Source organism: Meleagris gallopavo, chromosome 1 (genome assembly GCF_000146605.3).
Source record: "Meleagris gallopavo isolate NT-WF06-2002-E0010 breed Aviagen turkey brand Nicholas breeding stock chromosome 1, Turkey_5.1, whole genome shotgun sequence".
Lineage (NCBI taxonomy): Eukaryota > Metazoa > Chordata > Aves > Galliformes > Phasianidae > Meleagris > Meleagris gallopavo.
In genome coordinates this window covers 31,696,764-31,703,905 of record NC_015011.2, presented here as the reverse complement: position 1 = coordinate 31,703,905, position 7,142 = coordinate 31,696,764, and positions in this window count along the sequence as shown.

Here is a 7,142-nt window from a genome sequence, read left to right as displayed (position 1 = left end):
GGGAAGAAGGAGAGCCAATGAATAATCATGGGACATTTGGACAGTGTCAAATTTCTGCTCTGAAAGTATACGTCAGAAATTACATGTTTCTATTTTGGTGAATGTCATTAATTTGTACTAATCTATGTTAGAGATAGGTTCTTCATAAAGGAAGATAGGTCTCATCTGGAGTTCTGCATCAAGGCTGGAGTCCCCAGAACAAGAAAGACGTGGGAATTTTGGAGCCAGTCTAGAGGAGAGGCATGAAGATGAATAGAGCTGGAGCATCTCTCTTATGAAGAAAGGCTGAGGAAATTGTACTTTTTCAGCCTGGAGAAGAGAAGGCTTCAGCAACACCACACTGCAGTCTTCCAGTACTTAATCAGAGCTTATAAATAGGAGACAAAGTTCTCACATGGGCAGATAGAAGGGAAAAGATTTAAACTAAAAGATGGAAGATTTAGATTAGATATTCTGAGAAAGTACCCCACCTGGAGTATTGCATCCAGTTCTAGAGACTGAAACACAAGAAGGATATGGAGTGGTTGGAGCAAATCCAGAGGAGGACCACGAATATGTTTAGAGGGTTACGTTTAAAGCACATCCCGCATGAAGATGGGTTGGGCTCTGCATCCTGGAGAAGAGAAGCCTCTGAGGAGAACTTACTGGTGGCCTCCCTGGTCTTGAAGGGGACCTTGAAGAAAACCTGGGGAAGGACTTTTCATAAGGGCATGTAGTGACAAGACAAGGGGAAATGGTTTTAAACTGGAAGAGGGTAGATTCTGATTAGATATCAGGGAGAATTTTGCCATGAGGATGGTGAGATACTGGAGCAGATTTTCCAGTAAGGTTGTGGATGCTCCCCTCAAGAAGCATTCAAAGCCAGGGTGGATGGGGGCTCTGAGCAACCTGGTGTAAAGGGAGATGTCCCTGCCTATAGCAGGGGGTTGGAACTAGATGATCTTAAAGGTCCGTCCCAAACCATTCTATAATTCTATGAATCCATGATTCTATGATTCTATGATTCTAAGATCCAGATTGGAAGTTGGGGAGAGAAAAGATGCTTGGCTACACTGGATTTGTAGTAATGTTAATAACGTAATAATCTTGAGGTTATATCCCAGTGTGAAAAAGAGAATAGAGGCCTAATGTGTATACGATTTGATTCACTGTACTGCTGCTCTTTATATGAGCAATTGCTTGAAAAACCAAATTTTATTTTTTTATGTTTTCTATTATAATATGACTCTCATCATAAATACAGTGTATTTCTATGCATGTATGCTTTTTTTTTTACTGTGCACAAGGACCTTCCGTTATTGTTATCTAACTTAGAGAGTGCAGGCATGCATATTTTGAAACAAAAGTTTACCTTCCAACGGAAATGTTATTGTCAGAACACAAATACAGATAGGCTTTAAATATTCTAATAGCTGAACACTGCTAGCAAGAATTCTCTTCATTTTTTGGAAGTGAAGCTTTTTTGTATTTGGAAAAACAGCAAATTACCTAAATAATTTGGAGTCAAAATTGTTTAAGTAACTTTAGATAGTATTTTTAGATAATATAATCTAAATAATAAGTAGGATTTTGTAATATATTCTGTAGAAGAATAAATAAAGCACACAGTAACATCAGATAAGTAAGAATATTTTATTCACCATTAAATTTGCAGATATTTTATCTATCATAAATGTATCAAGGATTATTTTTTGGTATTTTCTTTTTCATCCTTATACATTTGTTTCACCCAATGTTATTTTTCATCAATTTTTTTTATTTCATTTTTATCATTATAACAATCCTACAATGGCTTTCCCCTCAGTTCCAGAGTGTGACTGCATAAAATGCATAATCAATTACCAAGTAGACATCTCCTTAGGAATATATTGATGACAAAATTCACAAATACCTAGGAGATTTTTTTTTAATTCTTTGAAACTCTTACAAGTCAGTAGCAGATCAGATACCAATAATTAATTTTGAAAATACAAGATTCTCTCTCCATCAAGGTGAATCAAGAGAATATCATAAAGTAATAATACCATCAAAAGTAATTTGAAGATAGGTATGTTTCCCTCAATTCATATCTCCCTGTTCCCTAGAAACATATTTTTCCAGCTTCTGTGTTTATTTGACTTCTTTCACTTTGAAAAATAAATAGATATGTTCCGATCAACTATTGATATAACTTCTCTTTGTAAATCTCTAATAGAATTTTTCATCTTCTGTACAGCTTTCCCATCAGAAGCAATAACATCATATTGTCATGATTTATATGAATGATGTAAAATAAGGGTTGTTTTTTTTTGCATTTTCATACTTTCCTGTGGAGGAGCTCAGATCATAATATGGATATTTATACTAATATGGTCATAATATAATAAGTGTAAGGCAGCTCTGAACATATAACTTCAAATTTAATAACATGCAACATGTAATTCAGTTGCAACAATTCATTCTTCAAACAAAGAATTATTTTAGAATCTTTGAGAAATCTTGAGGAGAAAATAAGGATGCTTCTTTAAACTGAATTTCATCACTGAAGAATTATCAGTGGAATTCCATACAATAATTGGAGGGGAAGAATGTAGTTTTAAACTGCCACTTTTTTTTTCCTTTATCAAACCAAATCAGCTCTTGGCTGATGGAAAGGCAGAATTTGTACATGCATAACTGATATGAAGGTACTGAAATTCAGAAATAGAAGACAGGAGTACGAGTGCTTTTGTTCCCAGATTGGCAGACTGTGATCTTCGTGAAATGTTATAAAAATCTCTTCTTACTTATTAATAAATTATAGCTGAGCAAGGACACTGTTTAGAACTCAGGCAAACTTTACTGTATGCAAAGACTAAGGAGATAAAAGTTATTATTCTAAATTATTTTGGAAAAATAATGCACTTCACATTGCTGGCATTTTTGTGGACGTACTTAATGTTTTCTGAATGTTTACTTTCATTGTTATTTACATGTCCATAATAGTATAAATGTCCGTGTTATAATTTAAGCTACTCCACATAAGAAAAAAATGCGAAAATGTAAAAAAGGAGACTTGTTTCACATCATTCATAAAATTAATGTGTGGGAGTTAGCTGTTCAATTTATCCTCTCAAAAAAATTAGGTTTATATTTCTAACACTTGCTAAGACTGTGAACTAAATTTGATTTTTATGTATAATAAACTGTGTGTGAGTAATGCAGATAGTAATGAATGTAATAGGCCCATTATGGATATTTGCCTATGCAGTTCCATTTTGGAAACTGAAGTCAGTATTTGATGGAATAGAAGACAGTGCATAAGAGACGTATGCTTTATTTGTGCCACAAATACAACAAATAGGCTGTTCTTCTAATAGCTTCAATAGCAATAGTCATAATTAAACTAAGTATATAAAATCAATGTGTATCATACCTAAGGTAGGTATTCTGTAACGATTTCCGAAAAGGCAAAGTATGATGTTTATCAAAAATATTAAAGGAGAAATAGTGGAACAAATGGGTTGGTTATATATTGTTTAAACCATATTGAACAGATGCAATCATACATGTACAAATATGTTCACTTACACACATGCTGTTTTGAGATACAAAGATGAAATACATTTAAAATAGAATTAAAAGAAAGTCTTTCATCTCTGCCATATAAAGAAATAATCATCAGGAAGCCGTACCAGAAATACCAGTGAAGTGAGAACCTCTGCTAAATCACTCCACCTAACATCACGCAGTCAAGGCTTACATGTTAATATAGAGGTAATATTTTGGCCCAGATGAATTTGGTTCATATCTTGTAGATTTTATTATCCTTCACAGTTTGAAATAAGTCATGCTGTCTGATTTCTGTTATGTATCCTAATAATTTGTATCAAATTCACTGTAAATAGTAATTGTTCTGTGGCAAAATGGAATCATAGAATATCCTAAGCTAGAAGAGACTCACATGGGCTTAACTCCTGGATGGCACAACAGTTCAGATTTAGTTGTGAATACTTATATATGTGTACCATTTTTACACACAAGTCTAATTTTAATATTTTCAAAACATATAAAAATATTTCGGAAAGGATTCTTGAATCTTGTCTCTTTTTAAAGCTAAGTTGAATAACATTATTGAATTAAGAAAGTTCTCATTTCTTTTTATTTATCTTACTCTGATAATTTGCACACTTCCCCAGCCTCTGGTCTGTATTTCATATTAGTATAACCTGATTTTCTTAAATTGTTGCTTAAATTAACTTAACTTAAATAAGTTCTCTTCAGGAAAAACAAAAAAACAATAAGCTAAAGGGTTTTTATGTATGTGATCATTTTCCTTATTCTCCCTTTTCTGTCTGTCCACAATTAGTACTTCTTTATGTCATCGCAAACTACATAGTGGGTTCTTAAGAGAAATTTTAAGCTCTACAATATTGTGAACAATTAACGATATTAAGTAATGAAAATAGAGCATAGAAACTCAAAAGCAGCCAAATTGATATACAGAGTATATGAGTAAGTGTTTTGTTCTGGATCTAGCTTGAATGTAGATGACTGTGAGCAAGAAAATAGGATTACTTTTGTGAACTAAGTAGGAAGCAGAAAAGTGAAAAATAAAAGCATGCTTCCCACTTTGAAATAGAAGCAGAAAAGAGTAAGTCTTAAAAACAGTAGTAGTAAAACTTGAGAATGTGAATATAAAAGAAATATCAGAGACTGTGAAATTTGATGAACATGAACTAGATTATTTTTTTTCTTCCTTCAAAGGCAATGCTAATCCTGAAAGGTTAAAAGAATATGAATATGAAACACCAGTGTGAAAGAAAGTCTTAAAAATACATTGCTGTCATGCTGTTTCCTCAGTAATATGTGCACTTTCTCACTAGGCGAAACAAGTATCTCAGCAGAGGCCAGATTCCCACTGCTCGTGTTGAACAGCAGAAAGAATGGGACAAACTGTGAAGTGTGAAATAAGTAGCTTCTCAGAAGGAGCAGTGGTGTTGGATGAGGTAAATAAAACATGATGACACTTGTCTAGACAACCACTGGTGCTGAATTAATTGCAAATGACAATCTCAGAATGCATTGTTGCATTATCTAAACAGCATCTCACCATGCTTACCCTCATGAGTGTTGCCTTTTGCATCTGCTGTGCTACCGATTGCAGCAGTTCTGTATCTGTGGTATTTTAGCAGCATGAAAGCAGAGACTTATTGTCTGTTCTGACATAATACTCCTCTGAGAAAACCTGGAATTAAACAGAAGTATTAAGAGCAGTCTCTTTGTGAAAGATTTTATTTAGGTAGCCAGGTCAGCAATTTTTAATCAGTAAGGATAGGCATAAGATACTAATGTGGCATTCTCACAGGTACATTCGTAAACAAAAGTGTTCCTGAGACCATTTTAACATTTTAAGATCTGATAAGTGGTAGAAGTAGGAAGGAGTTTGTTTGTTAGAGAGCAGGAAGTCCAAAAATTCACAGAGTATCTGAAAAATACAATATCACAAATGGCATTACTCCTCAAAATATTGATCTGGATCGACACAGGAGGAAAAGGGTTTTATATCCCTCATATAACAGATGCTAATCTTTGAATAAAAGGAAACATCATACCTTTATTTTTCCCTATGCTTTTGCTGGGTAAGGATAGTGGCAATAAACAATTCCCAGATTTGTATGTTCCCATTATAAAGTACTACCATTTTCCCTACATTGAGCTGCTTTCTATCTTCTTAAGTTCAGAAATGATGAATTTAGAGACATCTTATATGAGACATTCAGTGGACAGAGTTTTCCACCACAAATAAGATTCTTAGAAGTAATGATTGTGTTGCTTAATCTTTCCTTCTTCCTGACCCAGTTTTTTATTAGTCTTACTGAAAGCCATCACCATTTTAACAATTGAATAAGGAAAGCAACTTGGCCATGTAAATTCACAGGAATATCAAACATCTCCTAAGGCCCATGTGAAATTTAAATCTCTTTCCAGAAGAAAACTGTTTTTAACATTCATTTTTTTCATTTGCATTCACTGACTGGTTTATTTGTATATGCAATAAAAATCAAACAAAATACTTAATCACAAAACAAAACAAAAAAAATCATTTCCACCAGTGAATAATATCTTATTACAATGAAGAATAAGTGTACAAGATAGAATAATTTTACAAAAAGTATAATTTAAATGATATGGATCAAATATATTCCTAAAATCATTGTTCATGAAGAAGTTAAAAAAAAATAGATTACATTTTCTGAATAAATTACTCACTCAAATGATTCATTCAAATCCCTCTACATTAAGGCTCCAAATTTTTCCAGGATGTGTGACAAATTTTCAGATTTCAGATCATTGTGTTACTGAATGTTACTGTAAAGCCTCCACCTACAAACTACTGAAGTGGAAAGAGGAGTAAATACTCATAGAGGCTGCCATATCTAAATGCAATCACAATTCTCACTGAAACTAGCTAAGCTCTTTAAAAGAATGTTAATCAGTGCTCTTCAGACAGATCATCTTGCTGGAGGCAAGGAAGAGTGACTCTTGTACTGTTTACAGTCTCTGAACAAATCATTTTGAAAAGAATAGTTTGTAGACAAAATTGAAAGTACATTACACTGAAAACCTTTTCTAAAAAATTTACTTTTTAAAAAATCTGTCATGTTTTATTTGCATAGGTAGTAATTATGAGTTCTCAAACTGAAAAATTGCTGCCAGCATTATTAAGCATAGCCAGAACATTTCCTACAAATCAGAAATAATCAACTCCATAGTGGACATAACCTCTCTTATCTAGGCTTCTGAGATATGCTGTATATCATAAACTGTACTGAAGAAGCTGTTCAGAATCCATCAAGATACAGATTTGATCAAGCTGTTGAACATAAAAGTTCAAGATATTTAAAAAACCTTGGGAATACAAGAAATATTTCAACTTTTTGTGATATGGCATATGTATGTTGTCTTATTTGAAGGTGAAAATACTTCGGTGGAGCATAAGATTGCTGAATTGTATCTATGAAGACTGTTGAAAAACACAGATGGAATCAATTTAACAGTAGGCAGAGATATGTCAGGAATATTTTTTATTGCAAATAAACAGGCTTTATTGCAAGTATTTAACAAACTTGAAATTGTCTTAGGCAGGGGCAGAAAGAAGTGAGTGGATTTTAACAAATTTT